The sequence below is a fragment of the Centrocercus urophasianus genome, unplaced genomic scaffold (assembly GCF_019232065.1).
Source record: "Centrocercus urophasianus isolate 14NV4802_14NV808 unplaced genomic scaffold, USGS_Curo_1.0 seq_13, whole genome shotgun sequence".
Lineage (NCBI taxonomy): Eukaryota > Metazoa > Chordata > Aves > Galliformes > Phasianidae > Centrocercus > Centrocercus urophasianus.
Genome location: NW_024884475.1, coordinates 9,092,460 through 9,119,838, shown reverse-complemented (window position 1 = coordinate 9,119,838; position 27,379 = coordinate 9,092,460).

Here is a 27,379-nt window from a genome sequence, read left to right as displayed (position 1 = left end):
ATCCTAACACAAAGCTTTATTTCTAGTAGTATTTCCTGTTTGCCCCTCCCCTTTTTCTTATTTAACTATAAACAGAAGAAAGCAAAGTTTGCTGTTTTTTCCTTAGCCATATTTATTCAAGTACTTCTCTTCAAAGAGTTTGATGCTCCAGAGACAGATGGAAACAGCTTAGTGATTTGTGAGGTTGTCCAAACATCTTATTCCTGTAAATGCCCCAAGAGTATCTGGAACATACTGTGTGCTGGCAGATGGAATGCAGACCTATGGAGCCCTGGACCATTTTGGACTGGCAGCTGGAGGGGCTGCAGAATACCTGAAGGCACTTCAGTAGTAGCAGATGCCTTTGCTTTTGTAACTGAAGGGATCCCAATGGTTCTGCAACCAGTTTCTGAGCTGCGCTGTTTGCCTCAGCTTTCACTATCACCATGGCAGATCTTTCAGAGTTCCACAGATAGGAACACGTTCCTGGCTGTTGGTTCAGTGCATACCAAAGAGTAAGTCCAAACATGCTGAATATACCAATAAATCTTTGCCTTAGAGAGGAAATAGAAAATAGCACACAATTGCCTTGCTAGGTCATTGCAAAATCCATATCTCTTCCACACAGCAATCGTTAATGTAAGGGAAGCCATAAGGAAACATTTGGTCCAAGATCTTTATCACAATATCATATGATGGGAAATTCATTTTGTTGAGGAGAAAGAGACTTGCAGTATGCAGTCAGCTGAAAACATGAGCAGAGCAGAGAGGAAAACTGAGCCTGATTATCAACAGAAGCATTCCTTTCAAGCACCTTTACCTCATCTAGCATAAAAGTAAGCCAGAGAAAGGAGATGCACTAATTGTCCCGAAGACCTCATTTAAGTGCTTTTTGTCTTAGTCACTGGAAGAAGCAAGAGGACTTGCGTACAGACCAAAAGTGTGTTCTAAGTGCTTCTTACCCCTCAGGAATCACTCTAGAAGAGGTAGGCAAGGAAGAGGAACAAAACTATACTGACCTTCATTAGACCATTTGTAAGTACCCTTTTTCTTACATTTCTTCTTTAACTTGTTACATGTGGAGGGAGAAGAGTTGTTGAGGCCATGGAACTTGTGGGGGGGAAAAAAAAAAAAAAAAAAAAAAAAAAAGCATGGAAAAGCTTTTAGACAATTCTATATTTTTTTGCTTGTCACTGAATGAGATACACAGAAGTAGTGTGAGGCTGAAAGAAGCCCACAGATACACAAAGATATTGGAGCCACCTTCTGAGGGGATTCCATGCTAAACCCCAGTATAATCAGTAAATGAATTGTGCAGCCCCACATTAGAGGCTCTCAGGAGTTTAGCAGAGAGTGGCTGTGTCACGGAGAACAACATGGCAGGTGCAAATTTATATGCCTGCCTCTCTGCATTGGTCTAACTGGCAAAGCAATAGGAATGCCACTTACTGAAAGGTAGGTTGAAGGATATTCGAGTTGGATTTGAAGGCTTTAGACAATGTTAGTCTTCTTTTGTTGTTGCCTGAACTTGATATGCCTGAATTTGATTTTTCAAAGGTCTAGGAAATCTGGTAAGTTCCTTTTCAGTTGTGTTTAGTCTTCTCTCCAGGGAGGTTCTTCAAATATCTCCCATTCCTCTGGTAAGGGGAAAAATTGTTTTGTGATTTTTCTGCAGAACTCCCTAAGCTAGAACACAACACATGAGCCAGACAGAAAATAAAATCTTTGCAGACTTTTTATTCTGAAGCCTGCTTTGAAACATAGAGTTGGTATTCTTTAGAACAAAGTGGTATAATGTTTATGACTCCCAATGGAAATTATTCCTTAAATCAAACTATACACTCATTTTCATCTGAGTATCAGCCACAAATGATACTAGAACCTAGTTTTTAAGAATCCACGTATTCAATTAAAGACATGTATGTCACTCAAGGTTCTTTATAGGGGAGGTATCTAGGCTAAAAAGGCTTGGTTTTTCTTTTATCTAACACAGATAGAAAAATAGACAAACACAACATGCAGTCCCTCCTTCAGATCTCAAAATCTTGTATTCAGTTTCAATTGGCATGTTTTCCCCAATATCTAGCAGTCTAATGATAACTCTCAGCTGTTGCTTACCTCTCCTGTGATCTTCTTGGCCTAGGAATGGCAAGTAGATTCAAAGGCCAAGAACTAGAACAGGCTCATCCAACATGTGGTCCGGCACAGTTTGCAGTACAGCTCATGTCCTGCACCATGCCATCACTGCAGCAGCTCTGCCCCACCAAGTGGCCTGGCTCAGCCCTGAGTGCACAATCTTTGCTCAGCACCAACCTAACATTGGTACGCTACTAATGATGTCTGGGCTGAATTCAGGGCACGGGGGTGCAGTGCAGTGCTAATTCATGTTGTGGCAGATAAGCTGATGGATTTTGATTCACTGGCTAAAGACAGTCCCATGAACGGCGAAGAATACGCAGCCATGCTTTCCATTTTGATAACAGCATTTGAGAATAAGTTTCAAGACTGCTAAAAAATTCATCAATTATTTATTTGATACTGTTTTCAGTCGACATAAATACATCACTTGTGAATTTTCAAAAGGAATGTATGGAGTTGCAATCCAGAATTTGATCATGTCTCTTTACAACTTTTATAAACCCTTTTTTAACAAAAGGGAACATCCCTCCCTTTGCAACACATCTTAGTCATGTAATCATTTTTGGCAGTATATCCATTTGTGAAAAACTGTTTTCTAAGGTGAAGCACAAGAAAAATAAAATTTCATTAAAAAAAAAAAAGTACCTTGAGAACTCACTGAGAATGGCAGCTACTTCCATCAGACCGGATTGATAATTTAGGTTCACAAAAATGTTAAATATACCATTAGTTTTGTATTTACTGCTCTTTCTGTAAATTCTAATATAAAAAACATCAAGAACTAAAATAACTGTTGCTGCTTATACCCATTAACCATAATATATATTTTGTTAGGGCTGCTCTGAAAGTAACGCCTTCTATTTTGTTATGTTGCCCCATAACATCAGAGGGAGATGCTGGTGGTTTTACAGTAGAGCTTGAACCTTCCAACCAGTATCATTACATTTTGTTGCTGTATGGCAAATGGCAGCAGAGAAAAATCCTGACAAAATGATGTCTAAAGTGGAAGTGCATCTGAAAAAAAATGGTGTGGAATTGAATTCCCCCACGTGGAAAAAATTGCATCCACTGAGATTGTTTGATGCTTGCTAATCATTTATGATGACCAAACAGTGAATGTGAGCACAGTGAGGTGGTGGATGGCACATTGCAGCAGTGATGGCAAGTTGCTGCATTGCTGCAGATTTTTATGAGTGCAAAACACAGACTCACCTCTGGAGAAAACACATAGCTAATGATGGTGACTGTATTAAAGAAGAGCATTTCCTAGCTGAGAATTTTCTCTATTAAATAGTGTTATTTTGCTCTGTATCTGCTCCTTTTCCATGAAAATAAATAGGAGGCGCTACCTTCAGAACAACCTTCTTAGATGCAGGCCTATGACAATTCCTATTCGCTCACTGTGGCTCAGGGAAGACAGAAGGTTAGATACCCATGAAACTGAGCAATCAAGTCTCCTTTATCACAACATAAACACTAATAGATGCCCCACTTAAATGTGTACATATTTTTTTATGACCAGATGCGTAATCAATGAAGATACAGATGTTATAATCAGAAAACATACAGGAAAATTAGACTAAACAGTGGAAAGCTTACCCTTATCCTGGGCTTGCTGAGATAACTCCAAGAGGAACGATCTCCAAAAAAAAAGAGATCCATCTGCAGTCGTAGTCAGATCTTAAATGGAGTCTAGGAGAGGTGGAGCCAGGCTCCACCCCTTCCCATAGCGCAGTGAATTGTCTTCACCTGTGCTCCCAGGGCTGACTCATTGCTTGCCTCAGGTGGTCAATCACAGGTTCAGGCTGTGATTCAGCAGTTCCCATACACCAGGTACTTGAAGCAGAATCCCTCCGTCCACTTTACACTGCTTAGTTAGGTCTCATACATCATTAATCTGAGTAGATTTGAAATTTGTTCCCACAGAAATCTGTTTTAGAAAGTTTATCTTGCTATTTGTGTGTCTTATATTTTAAAATACTCATAAAATTTACTATCATTTCCAGTTCCAGTGAGGGCAGTGTACTTTTAATTTCTTTTATGTGGAGTAATCTTTAAAACAGTGTACAAGAAACACAAAGGCAGGACAATAGGGACTATAAGACTATGGGACTCAAGGTGAGAAGATGGACTGTTCAGAACACTCACTCTACTCAAAATTTCCGAAGTTTGTTCAGGTTAGCTCAGTGTTGCCCAGGCAGCACTGCTGAGCTTCTTCGAAGTTGATTTGCAGACTAGAAAACATTGACAAAGACATTTTCTAACAAATCCTACTTTGTAAATTAAAAATACCTCATGAAGTCACTTTAATTTCAGCAGAGGAAAGAAGAGGGAAGCAGTTAATTTTTCAGTATTCTCAGAAGGAAATATTTCTGGCTTTGGTTTCAAGACTGAAATATATGAAGGATATTGAATCCCAATATTTGTCCTTAATTTGACTTCCTTAACTGAAAAGGAGTGAAAAAGAATGTTTAGATTTAGTCAGAACAAAATGTTTCAATTGAGAGCAAATGATTTATTTTGTTTACACTGAAAATGTTGATTTTTTCATATTCTGTTTGTAATCCACATGAAAACAAATGTCAAAATTGCCCAATTTTGTCCTGCAAAATTGAGTTTCTGCCTTCTTTCCTGTCTGCTTGGAGAAATGAGATATGAAGTGTGAGAGGATGAATTCGTTTTCGTGTCCGTTTAGTCCTAGCTATCTACATTCAAGAAAAGTTTCAGTTACTTGCAGTAATGATGACAGCTTGTGATCAGTTCCAGCTGTAGTATCTACTTCGAACTGAAAAGACTGTCATTTCACGTAAGAGCAGCAGTTCACATGGGATTGAGTTCAGTGTGGCAACTTGTAAACTGAAACTAGTATTTTAATAACAGTTACAAAAGCTCATACGCACACTCTATTCTCCTTAAAATGCCAATAGGACCATCTTTAATATTTTAAAAACAAGCTTGGCCTTCCGCTTTTCCAGAAATTGGGCAAATTTAAACAGTGTCTTTCTTTCTTTTGTTTTCAAAGGACAATTGTCTACGGTGAACATTCATCAGCTTTCAAGATTTTTACCCTCTTATTGAGAAATTACATAATTTGAAATTAGGAAGGAATGCAAAATACTTACTTGCATTCACTTTGATTTTTCTCCATTCTGTGCACCTTTTAAAAATAACTTGGGACTTCAGATATTTTTGGCAGGGTTTCTGAAGATATGTTTGCCAGAAAAAAAAAAACAAAATTACTGATCTGGTGAGAAGCAGATGGATTATAAAATGTAACTGGCATGGAGTAAACATGAAAATGAAAAACAGAAGAGTGAATCTCTAGTTGCAGCCTTTCAGGAAGGTATTCTCTTGAATGTGAGGATTACCAGAAAAATGGTCCTCAATTAAGTATACATGAGATTAATGTTAAAAGTTTTGGGAAATCAGGCATATTTTTACCTGTGGATATGCACACGTGATTTCATGCTACTGCAAAGTGAAGTTTCTGCCCTCTCCTGGTTGGAGAAAATTTTTGCTACTTATTCCTCCTCAAGTTTTTGTCAGATCCGAGGTTGGACTCATACTATGGTCAAACTTTCTGACTATAGATATCACTGAGGTGTTTGCCATTCCTTCAGGGCAGGGGATGACCCCTTTTACCCCAAAAACCTAATGAGAAGAGGAGACAACCCTAACACCACCCATTTATTGAATGAAAACAGGTAAACCAAACCACATAGTGCTTGGAAGCTTGAGCTTGTGATCACGTATGACTTTGGGAACCACTGTAAACAATGACTTCTATAGATAAAACCTGCATTTTTTGTCTTCTAATAAGGAGAAAAATGCTGAGATAATTTCCTAAACAGTGGCTTCCTTTCTCTACATGCTTTTATGGAAATATGCACAGCATTATATACATGACAAATAATTTAAGGAAATTGCATTGATCTGCAAAAAGTGGTCTTCACTGTTTATCTCGAAGAGCTGTTGCTGCAGATTCTGATGAGAATTCACCTTTCTCTTAGATTTTTCTAGAAGAATTTATTTTTCAGTAAGTCTGATGGCGTATTTGGCCAAAAACCTTCTAAAACTATTCAAGAATGCTGAACTTCAAAGAAAAGTCATGCTTTGTCTCTGTCTGTGTATTTATGCCATATCATTTGTGATTTCTATTTTCTTGTACTATCACTCTTGCGACAGCTTGCGTTTTCCAAGCATGCTCAGTTTGTGTGTGAACAGTTGTTCATGTGGTTTCAGCTCACTTCTGCAACTGGTGCCATACACTGCTTGCATGTATTTGATGGCAAAAGTGACTTCATATGAGATTCATTGTCAGAGACTTTGCTGCAGATTTTAAACCTTTCGCATTTTATATCCACATAGCACCCTACTGATCTGATATTCCCGAAAGGTTGTAACTCAAGCTGTACTCAAGTGTTCAAGCCTTAAATGAAGAGGTTTTAATGGATAATTACAAGTCATTTTATGGCCTCATGTAGAGCCTGAGCTGTACTTGCAATGTTGATTTATGTTCCGAAGTGATCTTGAGATAGTTACTAAAACTGGCTTTTGATATTTTGCTTGGGAAAAATGTTCTTAGGAACAGTCAGGAGTTCTTAGGAACAATGGTCATGATTCAGAGTAAGCTTTAATCCATCTGCAGGTATTGTGGTGAATACGTCCTCCAGACAAAATGCCATTGGCCAAAGATTTATCAGTGATAAACGTAACTCAAATAAAACGTTATATTTTTTTTACATTTAAAATCCTAATTCTAGCCTTACATGTGGTTTTTGTTGTCTAATTCCATTTACTCTAGTTAACCTAGTTACTGCTTTACTGATGTACATAGGTGCCTGGATGATCTTCTACAAACTGAGGCACGGAAGAGTAGGAAGAATAATAGGAAAGATCCTAAGGCATTAGGATATCAGTGCCACCCAAGACAAACTTTCAATCTGCAAGCTGAATGTGCGAATTTTAAAATGACTTAGAGCTGAGAAATGAAGAAGCAGCGCCAAATGACATGAAATTGGCTGAAAAGTTAAGGCCAGAACTATGCAGTTTGCACAAAAAAATAATCAGAGCTCCTTTGTGTGTGAAGAAAGCAATGGGAGAATGAGCCGAGCAGAGAACTTCCCAGGATTAGCGCACATCAGTGGCATTAAAAACTAACCAATCCTTATCATGGGGCTGACTCTTTGGGAGTATACAACCCACCTCAGAGGGTTATTTTCTCCATCAATTGTTGCAGGATCTGGAAATTGTTAAAGCACAGAGACGTTGTTATTCTCTCTTTCTCTCAGTTTCACCTAGCACCAAGAGTTGTGAAAATACTGTGCCATTGTAGTGGCTGGAGGTTGCCTGGGAGTAGAGGTGAAGAAAAGTCAGTACCATCCTCATTCCACTGTAACATTCAGTGGCCAGAAAGGTAGAGTCTGAAAGCCAGACATTACCTTTTTCTTCTGGCTCTAGTCATTCTAAGCCACTGTCAACTCTCCAAAACAGGTCTACTCTGTTTCTTCAAAAGCAAGCCACAGAAAGCCATAGAAAGCCATGAATGCGAGATGGACTGAAAATAGTTATGCAGAAACCAACAAGCCATTCTTGCTTGATGGGTGTTACCAGAGCATTGTGCACTGTGCTAATTTCTCAGCTTGTGAATAGACATATTTAGACTGACAGTTGAAAGTGGGCTGTAGATTCCACTTAAAACATGTTTTTCATGCTGAGTAATGAGGGCAAAACACAAACCAATTCTGGCAGTTAAACTGCGCACTTAAACCTTTCATAGTGTTGTCAAACACTATAATCCTTCAAAAATCTGAGTTTGAATAGCCTCAATATTTTATTTAATGAATTTTAAATCTTATAATTACCATAATTAAGACACTCCTTTTGGATCGTGTTAGTGTGCTGCTCAGAGACAAAGCTGTAGGCGATTTTCACTAAAGATTTTCCTGAATGGTAATGATACGTACAGCTCATTTTGAACTCTTCATGATGTCATTTGGAGGAATAGTCTTTTCTAATGCATCAGGAAACTTTCATGTGGAAAGTCTGTAACAACATTTGAGGAAAGATTTCTGCAGAAAGGGCCTGATTATCTTCATTCCCGATTCTTCTCATACTGGCAATGCACCTAATAGAAGTTTCTGCCCCTTGTTTGGTAAAACAGGGTAACCAGAGAGAATTTATAGAATTTGGAACATTGTGGCACATACTCTGAGAACGGAAGACAGATATTAGAGTGAGGTATGCACCAAGAAATAAGATGCAATATATGGGATTTGAATTATTAATTACAGATCTTCTAAGTCAGATTCAAGGGTAGGAAAAAATCTGTGGGAGGAAAAAGGAAATGGAACTTTAGGGCATTCTTGCACACACTCCCCTGCTACCCATCACCTATTGTCCTGGTGCAGCACTGAAGCTGCATGGATTCCTACTGAGCCCAGTGCCATGGCAGCAACATGTGAACCAGAGCTCAGAACCACAGGCGTTTCCATGGCTCCATCTCATAGCCAACCCCATACTCACGGGCTGGAAACACCAGCCTGTCACTCCTCTACCCTCTGATCAGATCAGCCCATCTGAGCATAAAGGTTCTAAACTTGGGGTCAGTTCAGAGTCAAAATGACTAGTCGAGTCACTATCACAGGGAGACATTGCCAACAATCAGTATGGGTTTTTTTGGAAGGATGCTTGTAAGTAATCCTCATACACACATCTTGACAATGAACTATTCCAAAAGAAGGATGATGTGGTGAAAATGCACCAAAGAAAGAGGGAGTTTAAATGAAGGGAATGCTGAAAAACTGACAGGTTGCCTACGGCCTGTGCAATAGGATGTCTGTAGGAACAGGTATTTCTGTATCAGTGGGTAAAAAAGTAGGGTCACTTGTGGCTCTGTGGCTATGAGCACTTTGCACTTAGCAATTTAAAAGGTTTCACAGCAAACAAATCAATATCTGAAAGAGAGAATTCTGCTTCACACTCAGATCTGCAATTCTCAGCGCTGTTCAAAGTCATCTCTGAGGACACCACATGGGATATGATGTTCATTTTTCCTAAGAGCTATACAGTTGTAACTAGCTACCCTCATGTAAATTAACACCAATGAAAGCATAATAAATGTATTGGTAGACTTCATTTAAATGGGTGAAAATGGGTGAAAAACAAGAACTTTCTACATGAAAAAGTATTTTTCCTTAAAAGAACCCAGGGAATTAGTGAACATTTATATTTTATGAAGAAGCTTCTAGACAAAATTAGTAGAAAAAATATTCTCTATCAACTTAAATGTCATTGAAAGTTTTACCTACTATTCTTTCAGCATCTTGGAGGACTGCATATGAGATAAGATGTGATTTCAACCCATTCTCTGGCTGGTGGTGTCCCAGTTACACATAATATTATTTAATATTTTTTCCTGGAGTGAAGATTTCCAGTGAAACCAAGATGAGTAGAGTGCCAAATCTCATGAAAGTTTCCAAGTCTTAGGTGTTACAAGTTCATCCTCTAATTATTTATTTTCACCTCCTAACTATTGAACTAGACAGTTTGATTATGGCTTTGCACTGCTAAGCAATAGGAATTAAATTAATAGGAATTAAAAAGGAGAAACCAGCAAGCAGAAGAGAGAAGGTTGTTAAGGCAAAATAGGTGCCTCAGTCCCATGCAGAATAGTTTCTTAACGTTTTTCAAAATTCACAGGCTTCTGCCACCTTGAGCAAACAACCTTGGGCAATCTGGCCCTTAGATTGAGACATGGATAAGCACGCTCTTGAGTTGAGTTTTAAATAGAAAGGCTGCATCTGTTCTAAGATATTAAAGTGTAAGTAAATTAATTTGCAACATTAGATGAATTCTCAGATTTACTAGTTTGGGTCCTTTCAACAATGAAATGAAATGCAATCAGTGAAAAAGACAATCAACATTATCATCTGATGAAAGCTGGTATACTTCTACTGATTTAAGTAAAGTTAAGCTGATTTGCAACCAAAAAAGTCTCTGGCTTGAAATGGATGAAAGATGTTTCATTTATTCAAAAGTAGAATTTTAAAAACATTGAAGCATTTCATTCTCTGATTTTGTCCAAAAAAATTTGTCTGTTTTCTGTCTGTGAACAAAACACTGTACTTCAGGGCATGTTTCCTACAATATATCCTATCTCTCAAGTGCTGGAGGCATGCCCTGGGGAGAATTATTGCTTACTAGTGTGTGTCAGACCACATTTGACACAGTCCATTACACTGACAAAAGATTTATCCTTATGATATGAAAAAAGGCAAAATCTTCAGCCACGCAAAAAGACCCTAGACTAAAGTTAGATATCTGTTTGGAATGAAAAATATCTGGCTTTTGAAACACTGCTAGTACTCCCAAGCCCAGAGGATATGTCTGTGGGGCCTGTACCTAACAAAGATATCATTTAAAAGACTAAAGAAGGGCAAATAATTTTATTAGCTCTCTCTCCAGGACAGATACAGAGGTACTGATCTCTTCTGTAACTACTACAGACTTAGGAACTCCACCCTAATTTAGACCTAATTAGATACTGTGATTTAAAAGAAATCTCTCTCTTTGGTTAAAACTTTATGCTGCTGAAAGGAAACTATTGCTAGAAAATAATATTTAATTTTAAATCAATACATCCAAAAGAACTTGGACACATAACCTTATGTTCTCAACAATAAATAAAATAGTAATATTTTTCTCATCTTATAGAAAAAAATTTTATGTTAGGAATAACATATTTAATAACAAATTTTATGTTAGGAATAAATAGCACTGAAATAGGGTTCTTCACAAACATTCCCAGTATTTTAATTGTCATTGAAAATGGAAAAGTAATATCATAACTACATTTCTAAATTTAAATTCAGTTCTTACTGTTATATTATTATATTTACTCTGTCCAGACCCGGGGCCCCTGTCATGAGAAAGACATAGAGCTGTTAGGGCACTGTGGAGGAGGGCCACAAAGATGCTCAGAGGGCTGGAGAAATGTTGAGGGAGATGAGCTTATCCAGTCTGGAGATGATAAGGCACAGCCTGCCAGTACTTAAAGGGAGCTTATCAACAGGAGGTAAATAGAGTTTTTACATGGGTAGATAGTGAAAGTACACGGGGGAATTGTTCTAAACTAAAAGAGCTGAGATATAGATTAGAGAATAGGAGGAAAGTCTTTACTCAGGGGGTGGTGAGGCACTGACACAAGCTGCCCAGAGAGTTTCTGGCTGCCCCATTCCTGGAAGTGTTCTAGACTGGGTTGGATGGGGTCATGGGCAGCTTGATCTGATTGATGGGGGGCAGCAATCCCATGGAAGGGGGTTTGAATTATCTCTAAGTCTCTTCCATCCAATTCTATGATTTTATGATTCTACTATTCTACGACTCCGTGACTGAAGTAAAATAGTTCAATTAGTCTGGTGTTTCTGTTACTATACAGGTCAAAGACAAAAAAATCATATTTTGGACCATAATTACATACCATTTAATTTCATACAGTTACCCAGTTATTTGCATTTGGTTAAAGAATTGAGTTTTTTAAGACAGATCTTGGTTTGAGTACTTCATCTTTTGCATGTTCATTTCATTCCATAATCACTTTACTTTGTGGTCTAATTTTTTTACTGTTAAAAAAGTTTGTTATTTTTTCAGATTGTTTGCTTCCTTTCCAGTTACCAAGTATGAATCTAAATTAGAGAGCTATATCAGTTCTTGCAGGTTCACAGAAATTGCAGTCAGATGACTGTCAATTTTATTTTTGACAAAAATGTGTAAGGCTTTAATTGTAAAAAAAACGTTCATATCAGACATAAACTTATTTTATGTTTCTTTTTCTTAGAATAAACCCCAGTTCTTCAGTATCTTAAAGTAAAGTCACTAGAGTAAAGTGTGGTGTTTCACCAGGACTAGTTACACTGAAATCCCATCAGGAAGCCATATCCCAATTCTTGCTCATCATCATTAGATTTTAAATCTTGATTCAGACTCACCTTTTCTATAATTATGCTGTATGGGAACTGCTGAATCATGGCATGAACCTCTGATTCATCACCTGAGGTGAGCAATGAGTCAGCCGCAGGAGCACAGGTGAAGGCAATTCATCTTTGCTATCGGAAGGGGTGGAGCCTGGCTGCACCTCTCCTAGGCCCTTTTAAGAGCTGACTACCAGTAGAGAAGGGTCTCTTCTGGAGATTCACTCTGCTGGAGTTTCACAAGTGAGCTGAGCATATGGGTCAGTGTCCTATCTTTTTTGTTTTGGAGTAATAACTACGTGGCCAAGCTCTGTGGTATACCTCATGACTGTAACATCTGTACATTCATTGATTGTTCAATGCCCTGTAGGACACAGTTTCTTTCCTGTGCTTTGCATTCCATTTCTTACCCTTGCATGTGGCTTTATGTAAGGCTCTTTTGCATGTTTCATTTTTACCACGTGATCCAGGGCAGACCAACAGGATACATTAACACATAATTCATTTATTTTCCATTCCATTGATCTTTACATCATCCAAAAATATTTTCAAAAATGGTTTTTACCTGTATCTACACTGAGAAAACATTGAACTGAATCAAAGTTGCTTACAGCTTAGGAGAATTGACCTAGCCAGTCATCCTTTTCCATTAGTGATCTTTTCGTCCCTAGTCTGTCTAGTTAGTACTTTACTGTTTCTATAGATGATTTGGTCTTTATGCAGACCATGCTTTGCTAAATCAAATGCCTTTAAAAATCAGGATATACTCCTTTTAACAGAGGGTGATCACATATATTTAAAGCAGACAAAATAGTACTTTACTCAAGATCTATTGCCACAAAACATTGACAAACACTGATTATACAGCTTTCCTTAATTCATTCATGTTTCCTTTTTACATCAACATTCTCAATGTTTTCCCTGAGACTATCACCGAGTATGCACCTGTGATCAATATTCCCCATTTGTCTTTTTCAAATATTAGCTTAAAATTAATATTTCTTCCATTTTCTGAAATTCTACTCATATTCCACGTAAAAGTGGATGACCACAACTAGAGTTTCTTCAGCCAAATCTTCTAAACTCTTTATGTCAAAATAAATTATTAGAGTTCTTGCCTGACTTCACTGTGTCAAGTTGCACATTATTTATATTTTAAGCTTGCATTTTATGTTGCTGCTCATTCTCCCATTCTTCTCTTTAAGTACTGAAAAATGGTTGGTCTACCTCTGGGTACATTTGTGTATTGTATAGAAACATAATTATCACTAATACTTCCAGACACTCCTGAAATATTAACTGTTATTGTCACCTGGGCAAAGAATGGGAGTATGCATTTAAATTGCTTATTATTCTGTTTTAATAGGCTTTAGATTCAATAGACAATGACCTTACAGAAGGATAATATTACAGATAGCAATATGCCACTGTCATTTTTGGGATTTTGGTTATAAAATGAGGTGGAAACAGGACATGGAAAGGAAACTGAGAAAACACAAATTATCTTCAATAGTGAATATTCTGTATCTGTTTTGGATGATCTGAGTTAATTTTGAAACTGCTAATATCCCTTTACCCTCCTATATGTGCCACTGAGGTAGAACAATTGGAAAGTGAAGGACCTGCATAGATTAAGTAACAGTGCAGTAATGCTCCTCACTGTGTATATAGAGATCTATTTTACCTCCTCTGGGTACTGTCTAGGGCCCCCCAAAAAACATACAGATAATTAAATTAGACCTTTTGTGACCCTTTTGCTCCAACATTGCTATTTTCAAGTTTTTGAAACATCACAGTGAAAATAAATACATCTTGAGCACAAGGAGTTTAAAGTATCCTGGCAGAGCCCACCACAGCCCTTTAGCAGCTCTCAGATGATGTGAGCCTTAAAAACAGTTTTTTTCTTTCCAACATATTTGCTGCCTTTATACTGAACTTGCATGTAGGGCACAAACAGGGCAGGTATGATAACTGTTATACAATCTCCCTCATTGAGACTTGCCAGAGTACACTATCAGAGTCAGGCAATAGGTGAATCAGTCTATACAACCTTTCACTTTTTCTCTTCTCTTGCCTTTCAGTCAGTCATTGTATTCTTTCCACCATTTCATTTTTTCTTTCTGCTTGTATACTTCTTTTTGTCAACCCAACTCAAAATGTACCTACTCTCAACAAGCTGTTCTGGCCAAGGAACTTTTGCTTTGCGCTGAAGCTTTTGCTTGTTGTGCCAAGCACCTAGCAGAATGGAGAAATGGTCCTTTTTAGAAGTGCAGCTAAAGCACTGGCCAAACACAGCACTTAGACACAACCTGAACTGCAAGCAAATCAATAGGATTTCTCATTTGTTCGCATGCTTACAATTAAGCATATTACTTAATACTTGCTTGGATGGAAGCCAAAAGGCAGCAGTAAATTGAGTTGAGATCCCAGAAATTGTGTTCCTTTTACTGAGGCAAGTTCATTCTTTCTGAGAATCTTAGAATCATAGAATCACAAGGTTGGAAACAACCTATAAGATCATCTAGTCCAACTGCCTCCTCATCACCATTGCCACCACTAGTACTAAACCATATCACGCAGCACGTCATCCGGACGTCTCTTGAACACTGCCAGGGACAGCAACTCCACCACCTCTCTGGGCAGCCATTCCAGTGCCTGACCACTCTCTGAGAGAAGTTCTTCCTTATGTCCAACCTAAACCTCCTCTGATACAACTTGCAGCCATTGCCCCGTGTCCTGCTCACTGCCTGGGAGAAGAGGCCAAATCCCTCTTCACCACAACCTCCCTTCAGGAAGTTGTAGAGTGCAATGAGGTCTCCCCTGATGATGACATTTTCCAGTGCAGATAAAATTATGCAGCCATTTGTATTAAAGGAGTTTTCTATTTCCATTTCTGAAAATATGGTACTTCATCCCATGAGTAAATAAAGAAATGGAAGAGAGAAATCTGGAAGAACCAATGGCCTGTCATCTCTGATCCAAACAATTCCATACCACTGTTTTAAAAGTTAGAAGGGGAGCGATAAAAGATTAATGGCCAAAAATTTAGAGTATGACTGAGCTCTCATATTAAAATAAATAAATAATAGAATTGTATAATGGCTCAGATTGAAAGGGACTTGAAGGCCCACTCAGTTCCAACCCCCTTCCATGGCCTGGTTGACTTCCACCAGACCAAGTCGCCAAGGGACCCATCCAACCTGGCCTTGAGAACCTCCAGGAAAGGGGCATCCACAGTTTCTCTAGGCAGCCTGTGCTAAGGCATCACCACTCTCTCAGTAAATAATTTTCTCCTAATATCTAATCTAAATCTCCCCTCTTTAGTTTAAAGCCATTTACCCTTGTCCTAACACTACTGGACCATGTAAAAAGTTGGTCTCCCTCTTTTCTGTAAGCTCCCCTCATGTACTGGAAGGTTACAGTGAGGTGTTCCCGCATGGACCCTTCTTCTCTGCACACTAAACAACCCGAGCTTCCTCTGCTTTCTCTTCATAGGACAAGTGCTCCAATTCCAAAATAAGAATAAATATGTAAATGCATATGTTACAATCTTAAGAAAGACTAATTTTATTTTCTTCTTTACTGTAAAACATAAACACCTCTTCGGAGTGTATTAAACAAGATGAATAACACATCTGATGATTCCTTCAACCTTCTCCTTATTCTCTTCTCAAGGAAGAAACTCATATACTTCAATGTCCAATTTTTGCAACTTGTATAGATGTTCTGTATAATATGATTAATTGGATGGATGGATGGTTAAAAGAAGTGACTAGATGAAGTTGCTTGGTAGTCCCATGAAGTAACAAAACTGTTCTGGATGTTCCAGATCTCAGACTTCATTTTTGCCATGGCAATACCAGCCCTTTCCAACTCAGGCTGCTTTTGTGGAGGCGAAGCAACAGGATGGCTGCTGACAGCAATTTCCACCACTCCAGCCTGAATTAAACTTATCAAATATCTTCCCTGTTCAGGATTTCTGTTTATATTCAGTTTATATTCCATATTCTATTTTGTATTTATATTCAAGAAAATTGGTTATAAAAGGTGTCCTGGGACAGATCTAAAGGTGATTAAGTATGTGGCAATCTTTAATGTTAATGTATGTTAGCTCTGGACTCTTCTAGAGAAGAATTCTGATGAAGAGGAAACGTAACTTTCAGTTAAAAATTTCTAATTATGTAATTTTTTATTTCAATAGTTTTTTTCCATGATTGGAGCCTAGACAAAAGCACAGTGATAGAAGAAACTCCAGGGAACAGATAGATGTGTGTTCACAGAAGTATTTTGGAAATCACTGTGCTTCCACTCTGTTATTCCTCTCACTGCTGAGATGTCTTTTTTAGGGATATTTGTTTTTAGGGATATTTCTTGCCTATATCATGTCTCACAAAAGAAATGTTAATGCATTTATTCACTCGGTAAGCTCATTACTTTTTCTCCACAAAGAAATGACTTGCATTATTATTTTTCACCTTTTTTTTTTCACCAATTATTTTTCACCTTCTTTTCCTTTAGACGAGCCTTCCAGTTACCTGCAGTACTGATATTTCTTTCCTGAAATAAGTTTTTCTTTCCTTGCTGTTAATTTACTCTTCCCTCCCACAACTTAAAATCTTTACCATTTCAATATTAACAGCCTTTTAACCATTTCTCTGAAAACTTCTGAATAATCACTGGTTGCTCTATCAAAATATTGAAAAAATTCATTCCAAGTGACTGGTGGACATTCAGTGTATCCTGACACATATTTCACCCAAAAAACACCTGCATGGTTAACATCCCTCCTTCCTTCCAACTCCTCCTATTTGGAAAGACTCTGATAGATAATCTCCAAGGAGATTCATTCAGCCTATCTTCTTATTTTCCTATCTAGTTATAAATCCTAACAGGGAGAAGTCACACCTCCCTCCCTTCTCCCTTTGTCTCTACCTGTAGTTGGGTCTCAAACTATATTAGATACATGGATATTGAGAGAAAGAGAGATGTACAATGCAATTCTTTCTTCTGTATTTCCCTTCTTAATGTGTCAAGGTATGCTAAATGCCTTTACAAGAGCGTTTCATGCACATGGATTACCTCAGCACATCTGTTATGCCAATACTGAAATACCTCACATTTCATATTCAATTTGATGCCTTAAATGTGCGCAGGCTTTTTGCTCTTACTTTTCAGTTGTACTCTCATTTTTTAGTTGATGTGAAATAGTACGTATGAAGGAGATATTGTTCAAGAAGTAATCTTTTTGGAGTTTTTTCCTATTCAATTATACTTCTTAAAATTAATTTTATGTTATATTTTATTTTCATATCAAGTGAAAAGTATTACTGACTACCTGTACCTTCCTGCACATTTTGGAGAAATAAAAAGAAATAATTTCTGAGTTAGTATACAGAATCAAGTGTGGGAGGTGCATTTTCCTCTTATACTGCAACATTTGAATGCCCATATTTCCCTGAGGCTAGCACATAAATCCATATATTTCAGTACATTAGATGTTTGACAGCGGTGTCTGACCAAAAACATTCAAGAACCGGATAATCTCAATCACTGCTTTTTCTACCAAGTTCCTCAGTGTTGTCATATGCTGGATTCAGCACATGAGCCTCAGGTTCAGCGTATCAAAGCATGACAGAACCACTTTAAATCAGATCAGCTCTCTAAACAAAACGTTTTTGTTTTCTGTTTGCAGCATCGTATGTCATATGCACAGATATGATGGAGTCCTCTGTGGCTCAAGTAATGAATAGATTCAACTTTGTCCAAAACAATAATACTGTTTTTAACCCTGTGTCCAATTCCATAAACAGATCACAAGTGAGTTGTTACATTTTGTAGGGCAATAACACTAAACTCTCTAAAAGAGGGGGTGCATTTGGTGAACAAGCTTAAAAGAAACAATCAGAGATGATAGACTGAAAGTTAAGCTCTTCACTATAGGAGACCATAACTGCCAGCTACTGAACTGGAGATTAAAGAAGTTAGAGATGGAGTTACATCTGTTAGACAGCAAAAGGAAGAGTATGTCTGAGGAGTGACTACCTGGTAGGGCAGGATGGAGAGCACGTCCACAGTTTGGGAGAAGAGCCCTGTTACACTGCCTCAGGGTCAGAGATGGGTCTTTGGACTGCTTCATCCCTTAAAATGAACACTGACACTAGCACTCAGTGCATCTTGTCCAACGTAAAATAACCTCTTGCCAGAAAATGCAGAAGAGGCAAGCAGAGCTCAACACACCTCATCTGCATCTTCGAGAACAACAAATGAGATGAGTTTACATCAAAAAGTAGAAGCCTGAGAAGCTCCCACAGTGCAGCACCATTTGCCTAACCACACTGTCAAAGCAAATCCATTCTCTTCCTTAGATCATCATCAGGTCACTTGACTGGGGAAAGCAATGACTATATGAAGCTTCTTGTCCCTTTAGGTTTCCATCTCCTCTGCATATCTCTCTCATGCTGCTGATGTGAATATTCTTTCCTCTACATTAGGAGTTCATTGGGATGCAAACTCCTCATAGCACAGGCTGAGACCTGCCCAGGTTCATCACTCATCTGAATACTCAAGGTGGGACGTTGTGCTTCTGTCCCAAGCAGTGGTTCATTATCACAATGAGAAACTTATGCTTTGGTCTGGGACTCAGTGTAGCCCAAATTTAGAATTAAGTTCTTCAGGTTAAGTCTATGGAAAATCTTTTATGTATGTCCATTTTGAATTAGTGGAGAAACTGTGGACTGTTAAAAACATCAACTATCTCTGTGAAATGAATCAACAAAAAGGTTGTAGAAAGCATGTTTCTTTTTATGACATTAAAGTAAAAATTAACAAGAATTCCTACATTGTCAGAAGTACCATTAAGGTTCTCCCAGAGCCATAAGTTTTTAAACTGCCTATCTCAAAAGGATGTTTTTCTCCATCTGGAGCTCTTAAAACCTAAAAATACAAATCTTACAAATGCTTTTGTGGTTAGTTTACCATCATCATAACTGTAAGGGACCTCTGTACAGACAACATATGCAACAAGGACTTGAATTTTCCTGGCCCTTTCCACCATTAAACAATACCCAAATAAACCTGATGACTATATTTTAACCTTAGGAGTTGCATGTAAAATATAAAATTATACATTTAAATTCCAATCCAACAGAAATTTTAATTATTCCAGCAACAGAACTAAGTATATACTTCACTGATAGATCAAGCTTCTAATAAAGTCTGCCTTTATAAATATCACAAATGCCACTTTCTGCCAGTAATAAGCAAATACCTCCTGAAAATCTTCCAAACTGCACTTGTATAACAGAGGTATTTCAAACATTTACCCAACTTTCAATTTAGCAGATTTGCTAAGGTACACTCATGTTTTCACTTGACATGAAATAATATTCAAATACCCTGTCAAGACACCTTTGTGCAAATGTCCTTGATTACTAGTCAAATCTGCAGGTAAAAAGCTTAGTTAAAGTGGTGCTCTGACCACATAATTTGGCACTCTTTATCTATTAACTTCTGTTTCTGCTTTTGCACAAACAAGATTTGCCACAGATCACTGGTTCAAACAAAGTCTAAATGAAGTATCTCAAATTAAGTTTGAATTGATTTACATCGTGAACCACTGAACCAGCAAATTTTCTTGTGTGCGTTTGCGTGTGCAGAACTAAAATACTTACAGGAGATACTGTCATCCTGGCAATTAAGGCCGTCAGACAGAGACCGGTTTCTTCATTTCTGTTCCCTTCTTATTTTGTAGAAGGGAGAGCTGACATCCTTCTCTCTGCGCTTCTTTCCTAAACTCATCCTGGGGAAAAAGCCCTCAACCACACAAAATCTCCCACTAAAACAGTTATATCTGAAAAACAAAATCCACACCAAGGAAAAAGGCAATGTACAAACATTTAGTTTTAGGGTCTTGTACACTCTGCATGGAGGTCCAAATATTCTCCTAGTGTTTCATGGAAGTGGTCAAACTCTGCTCCATAATAAAGTGAACAGAACAGATAGGGGCTGAGCTTTTTTGCTGAGGGGGGTACCTATATGTATGTGCATACACGTGTCTTTGCATGCGCATTTCTTTCTTCAGAAGAGATTGTGAGCCATGTAGGAATAGAATGCTTAATTGAAAAGATAACAAATGATGAAGCAGCTGTTAAACATGGCACAAAAATTGCTCCAAGCAGTTAAGGCTGATCATCATGATGGAAATAGCTTTTTGACAAGCTTAGCATTCCTGTGACAATAATTAAGAATCAGGTTTCCACCAAAAGGCTTTATAGCCAGAAGGAGTTGTAAATCGATGGGCAACATTTTTATCTCAGAAGGAAAATTAATTATTCAGTGTCGAACATGCTTTCTCACACTTAACTGCCCGTAATGTCTCCTTTATTCTCCATCTTAATTCAATTAATATCCCATTGTTAAAGGGGTATTTGTCAGTAGCGATTTACTTTCGTTAAAAATTACCATAAGGAAATATGAAAAAATTGAATGGTTCTTAAATAAAGCTATAGCTCAGATTTTTTTTTTTGGCAGAGGGTTGTTAGCTGTTAAGTGCTCTTTGACAAAGTGTAGATAAGAGCATTTGGTACTGCACCCTTTGAGCTTGCATAAGCACATAAAGGGATTGAATAATGCATGAAAAAAAAAAAAAAAAAAAAAAGCATAGGATTTTCCGAAGTGTCTTATGTGGCCCTAACTTCTTTCTTCCATTTAAGCTAGTTAGAAAAAATATTGAATTTAGTTGAAGTAGTTTCAGGACACCAAAGACTTTTGAAAATCTTACATTCATTGAGAAGAAATGAAATGCATTCTTATCTTTCTGGCTATTATTCGAAAATGAAAACATCTATTACAAAACTGTCATGACACTTACAGGAAAGTGATGAATCTTTGAGGAATTATTCAGACTGTTTTGACAAGCTCCACTATCTGGAAATGTGGCTGGAAATGTCCTCTTGGCAAGAAAAATTAGGCAATGTAAGCCTTCTCAAGGGCATATCTTGTCCAGTATTACCACTGATATTTTCATTTTCACCAGTAGGAGAAAAAATAACAAAGTACAAGAATTGCTGTGTTGTTTCATTCAATATACAAATAGTCATCTATTATTGCCAAAATTTTCTGTGACCTTGATTTTGTATTAAATTTCTCCTTATTTAAGCCACTATTCATGAAATAACAGAAACATGAGACTAGGAGTTGCTTCCTTGACAGGATCCCGAAGTGCTTTTTCACTCAGTGCAAGTTCACTGTAGTAGTCTCCCATTGAAGCAGGAACTTCAATCACCCACTAACTGAAAAACACATTATTAGAATGCAAGTCGTGCAATTCTTTCAATCCTTTTTCATTATCTTGTGTGTGCATGCACTCCTGCTATAGTAATTATTTAAGCAGTGATTTCCTAGGCACTAATTAAAGGAAAATCTCCATAAATTAAGAGTTGAATTTTTTTGCAAAGCCACATAATATTTTATCACCTTGAGATAACGCTGGCTTTACATATGTCATTGAAGCAGCAGTATGCACAGAGACTGGAATACTTCTTGGCCTGAAAAAACACTGCTGCACTTCTGCCCTGCTGTCTCCTTAGACCTCTCCTCCCAGGAGGAGGCTGGTCACTGGCCCAGCACAGGTGTGAAAAGGTCCATATCCCTTCTCCACTTCTAGAAACCCACTGGCAAGCCTGGCATAAGCCTTTGAGTCACTTATGATTGCAATCAGGAGACCAAAGATTTGACAGTGATTGATGCTTTTAAAATCAGGATAGGAATGCAAGCAATCACAGATTCTGGTAATCAAATACAAATGTACTTCGCTCATCTATGACCACCTAGTATGGTGGGGATCGCAAAGGTTTTGGAAGACATTTCTGTGCTATATGAAATTTTTATTTGGGGGGAGAAATAACAGAATTGAAATAACAATGCCAATGCCAACTATAACCCATGGAATGTATCTTTCTATGGTTCCTAAATTTTGAATTTAAAAATCCTTTTGTCCTTTCCTATACTGTTTTCCACCTCACTGACCACCAACTTTTCTTCTACATCTTCTAAACAATTAGCTGAGAAGCATTCCTTTCAAATACCTTACCTGCCTGACACCTTTACTCAATTAGGATAGTGCTTCCTCTTCAATCAACAGGAGTCATTTCACTTAGACTGCCCAGAAGGAAGCCTTCATCCAAGAGGAGGGAGGCTGCCAAAAGCTGGCTCTGAGATAATCCTGTGTTAATCAGGTACTTCTCCCATTTTGAAGGGATGCAAACCAGGAGAAAAGCAAGAAGAGTGTGTGTACAGGTCAACAGATCTGTTAAAACGTAGGCATAAGTGTCAAGATTTGATTTTATGCTTACTTCGTTGAAATCCTTAACTTGCTTTGCTACTTCATGTACTTGTCAATACTGTGGATGAATAGCTTCTGCACTGACTCACTGCTTCTGTTCTCAGAGTCAGACCAGAAAATGAAAGGGAAATAAAAAATCCCAAAACCATTGTATAATTTCTGGTTGGGGGAAAAAAAAAAAAAAAAAAAAAAAAAAAAAAAAAAAGCCAAAAAAAAACATGAAAAATTTTAAAAAATGAATTTTTTAGGCCAGATGATTAGTGCCGTTGCTATCATTTGGTCCAGCTGGAAGAGCAGAATACTTGCCCAAACTGAATATTAGGACAATATGTTTAATACTGCCAGAGAAGAATTTTTCTGGCATATTTTAATAGATATAATAATGTTGCATCACAGATCTGTCCTTGAGTCTTACTTTCAAGGGAACTGCCCTGGAGTTAGTTGCAAAAAAAAATCAGTGGTCTGGAAATTATGTAATTTAAACATGTTTACCTCAGTGTATGCCAGTGTTTGCAGCTGTCAAAGTAAGCAGAAGCTTATCCTACTGAGGCTAATTCTCCTAAATTAAAAAGTGTTCCATGCACCCTTTAGCCTATGCAGACCAGGCTTGGGAATTTAGAGCAATTTATAAACGCTTCCCAATAAAAGGAGAGAAAAATGTTCAGAGGAAGAGTTCTCCATGAAAAAAAAAAAAGGTTTGGATTTGACATGATTTTTGGGAATGTGGTGTAATATTCAGTTAAGGAAAGTGGAAGCTTTTCACTGTCTTTCACTATTATAACATCTCAAAATTAATGGCAATTAGAAGTGTTTACTTTAAAATAATGAAATGTAAATTCCTAGGCTGCGAAGTTTAAATGGAACATTTCAGTGACTTCACCTGTTTAATCCCTGTTTAACAAAACAGTCTGGCTACTCACATTTTCTTAGTTCAGTTTGTTTAAAAGTCAAAACATTTACAAGAAAATCACATCAGAAAAATCCATCTTTCCAGTGCTTCTCAGGGAAACTACAGATAAATTGGTAGAGTTTAAATATATTTTTCTACACCTTAGACTGAGGATGTAAAAAAATGGAAGATTGTCTAATCTTGTTCTTTATTATTCAGAAGGTCAAAGAATTCCTATCTATTATTACATTATCATCACCTTTTCAATTAAGGATTTTAACCTTTTGCGTATTTGTGCAATATGTGAAACAAGGGATGCCATATCTCAGCTACAGAGATCTGTGATATTTGTGTAGAACTGGTATGTGCAATGTGATTCATTTTCCTTTTACAGTTAATGTTTACCAACTGAAGTGAACTGCTTCTCTGCTGTGAATCACCAATCACAAGGCTTCTAGTGCCTGAAAAATAAAATGAAGTGTGCAAGTGTACTGAATGCTGTTGAATTATACACGAGTGAGTGGGACTGCAGCAACTGGAAGCTCCCCTGTACAGTTTGGTACCACATCTTATATTGCAGACTCAGCTCCTTACTGAGCCAATTTATGTGAAGTCCTATGGAGGTGGTCTCAATACCTGGGCTGCTTTAAAATGAAAAAAACTTCCAAGCCTCTAAGACAAGAACATGTACTGAGAAGCTTGCAGCAGCACTCTGAATGGCACCACAGTGATAAAAAAATAAATAAATAAAAAGGGATTCAACAAAGATTTTTCTCTCTAGCTGATGAATCAGAAATCCATACACGTGGTTTTTCCATATGACAAAGTGATATGCAATATTCATTCTGTGGTTTCACACAGTTTAGTCAATAAACTTCCATTAACTGTGGACAAACTGTCAAAGTGACCTGTTGCCCTCCTTTCTGCAGAATGGCTTGGCCCTAGCTGTCCATATTAATATGAATTTGAACCCTTTGGTTTGGCATTTTAGATCTTCATCCATTAGTCTCACATTTCTATATTATCGTCTAATACTATTGATTTTAAAGTATATGTACAGTCAATCTGTGCACATGTTTGGGAAGATGAGTAAAGGACTAACAGGATTTCTACTGGAGGTCCAGAAATTAGACTTCTCAATTACTTTTATTGTCTTTTCTTTTGCCCAAGATTATTTTAACAATTCAAGGGGAAGTTATACTTCATATATCCAAAGGATCACTAGTTAACCTTGCAATGTAACTTAATGGATTTTTTTGTTGCGTGCATGTTTTGTTCTGTTTTTTTTTTGTTTGTTTGTTTGTTTTGTTTTGTTTTTCCACAAGTCTCAACAGGGTCACCTTTGTCCAGGTTTGGGCTCCCTTGCTGTGATTGCTAGATATATTGCTAAAGTTCAGCTGCCTGAACTTTACTGGAAGGAACCGATTGTCAGTTGGAACTCAGTAACAGATGGAAGCAAAACAGCAGCATGAGGCTCAACCCTCACAGACTTGCATATACTTTATGTTTAAAGAGCTACAAATACCTTCAACAAGAAAAACAGAGGTTTTCACCTGACTGAGATAAACTCTATCCTATCTACTTTTCATTTTTAATTTGAGAAAAGCCAGGCAGTAGAGACAGATCATACATTTGCCTGGAATACCGAGATTTGAGATCTTTTCTATTCCAGGAAAGGCAGGGACTCCCAGATTCTCTGGCTAAGAAACATTCAACCTGATCTTCTTCCTGTCTTCCTCTATTGATAGAAGACTTAAATATTTCCAGTTTGCAACCTCTGTCTGTAAGATCGTCACAATGTGGAGAAAGGCATTCAAACACAGGTTGGGTGGGGCCCCAAGCAGCCTGGTCTACTGCTTGGCAGCCCTGTCCATGGCAGAGGGTTAGAATTAGATAATCCTTAATGTCTCCTCCACCATAAGTCATTCTAAGATTATATGAAAATAACTTTCTCCAATATTTAAAATCTCAATTTCCAAAGACCTCTCCCCCTCAGAGAGAAAACAGTGTTAAATCTTTTATGATGTTGTCTTAAATGCTTTACTATTTAAAAACTCCAGAGAAACCAAGTAAATAGTTCCTATACCTATTTTTTTCCTCCTCTTAACTCTTTCCAGTGCTACTTTCTTTTGTTTGTACTATGACAAAATTCTTACTCTTCAGTCACTAGCAGGACACTATTACAGCCTTGCTACATGCCTATGTATCAGCAATCCAACAACAATGACTGTTGACACTGCTCCTCTAATCAATCTAAGCACCTTCTTTCCAGCCATGGCCCAGATTCATCTCTTGATCAGACAGAGAAATAGCTTTTCCTTAAGTTTCTTGCAATTCCACCTCTATTTCTATTCAACGCAGGAAAAAAAAGCTCTTACTGCGTTCAAAGTCGGATTCTGGTTTGCTGATATTCTAATCACTGCTGTATTTGTAGTGTTCTGCTCACTCTGGCAAACTCCGGAGTGGTGCTTTGTGGCAAAATGCCTCTATGACAATGAATTTCTGCACTGCCCCAGAACTCATGAGAAGCAAAACAGATAGTGCTATCCTCCTACTTTGTATTTGTTTGCAGATCTAACAGTACATTGCTAGAAAAAGAAGTAATCTTAATATCAGTTAAAGTGATAACTGTAGTGATTCAAAATCTAAGAGTAACACAAAGCAATCCAAAACACTGATTAAAGTTCAAGTTAAATCAGGAATCCACAATGTTTCCATCTCTCGCAGTATATTGTCCTTACAGTACATCTGTATCTGACAGCTGATGCTCCTTCCAATAAAAATAGCAGTTCTGTAAAGTTTTAACTAAAGCGAGCAATGAACTTACTTCATGAAGTACAAAGGGCTTCACTGTAGGGCAAGTGAGCAACCTCAGTGGAGCTAGATCAGTTTATACACAATAAAAATCATTCCAAAACTTCTAAGAAACCCAATTTGCTTTTGCTGGAGAGGCCCTTTGCAGATTTTTCTGTAAGATGAAGTTTGGACAGGAAGAAATATTCACAGATATTCATAAGAGTTTCACACTCTCTGATGCCTTTTTAGCTATAGGTATGTGTAAGCTAAACTCATACAGATGTATTTGTAAGAAGAGGAAGTTTCTCAAGATCAGTGTCTCAAGAATGAAACATCTTTTCTGCATCAGCGAAAAAGCAACTGTTAGCCCTCCAGTGTGCTTTAGATTTCATACTTCGTTTGTAACAAGAGCTCCATAACACCGCCCATTACAACACAAACAACAACGCAATCATTTAGTTCTGCAATCTAAGAGGGACAGCGGGTATTTCAGCATTCCCAAAGGGAGTTCAAATGACTTATTGATTAATTGATTAATAAATGTCAGCAGACAGAGGAGAGAGTAGCTCTGCTGCAAAAAATAGCTGTCAGAAGAGCCCATAAGTGCATGAGCTATTAGGAATGAAAAAATTAATCTGACAGAAGAATAGAGCAGTGATTTTTTTACATGAAATGTGAGAGAATGCATGATCTGTGTTTCCAAAACTTGTCAGATATAATAATGAGAAATAGAAGCTTCATTTCTGGAATAAAGATGTTTATGCACATATTTTGATAGGCTACATATGAAAGTTTGGAATTGATTAACTTTTAATAAAATAGCTGCTGCTTCAAATTATTTCTATTGAAAGTTAGCAACTGATGCTCACAATAATCGTGGTTAATATAATTACTTTGTTTTCAGTGAGTAAGAATGAATGCTTTCCTAGTTTTTAACTGTGAGATTGTTTTTGGCACAGGTAAGGGTAAATCCAGCCTGTATGTATTTCCATACTTGATTTTTAGTTCTTTTTTTTTAAAGTTGTCACTGAAATGACGTTGTGCTGAGGAATATGCATTCTTGAAATATTTGCTGCTGCTTATTATTAACTTTCATTTTCTGATAAGGGGCATCACTATTGTTGTTTAAGATTCATTTGACAGAAGGCATTCACATGTGTTGCAAAGGTTGTCTTTGTAGCACTACTGCAGTAAGAGCACAGAAGGGACTGTGAGGCAGATGCTTTTTTATATGAAAACCCTTACTCACCTGAGCTGCCTAAG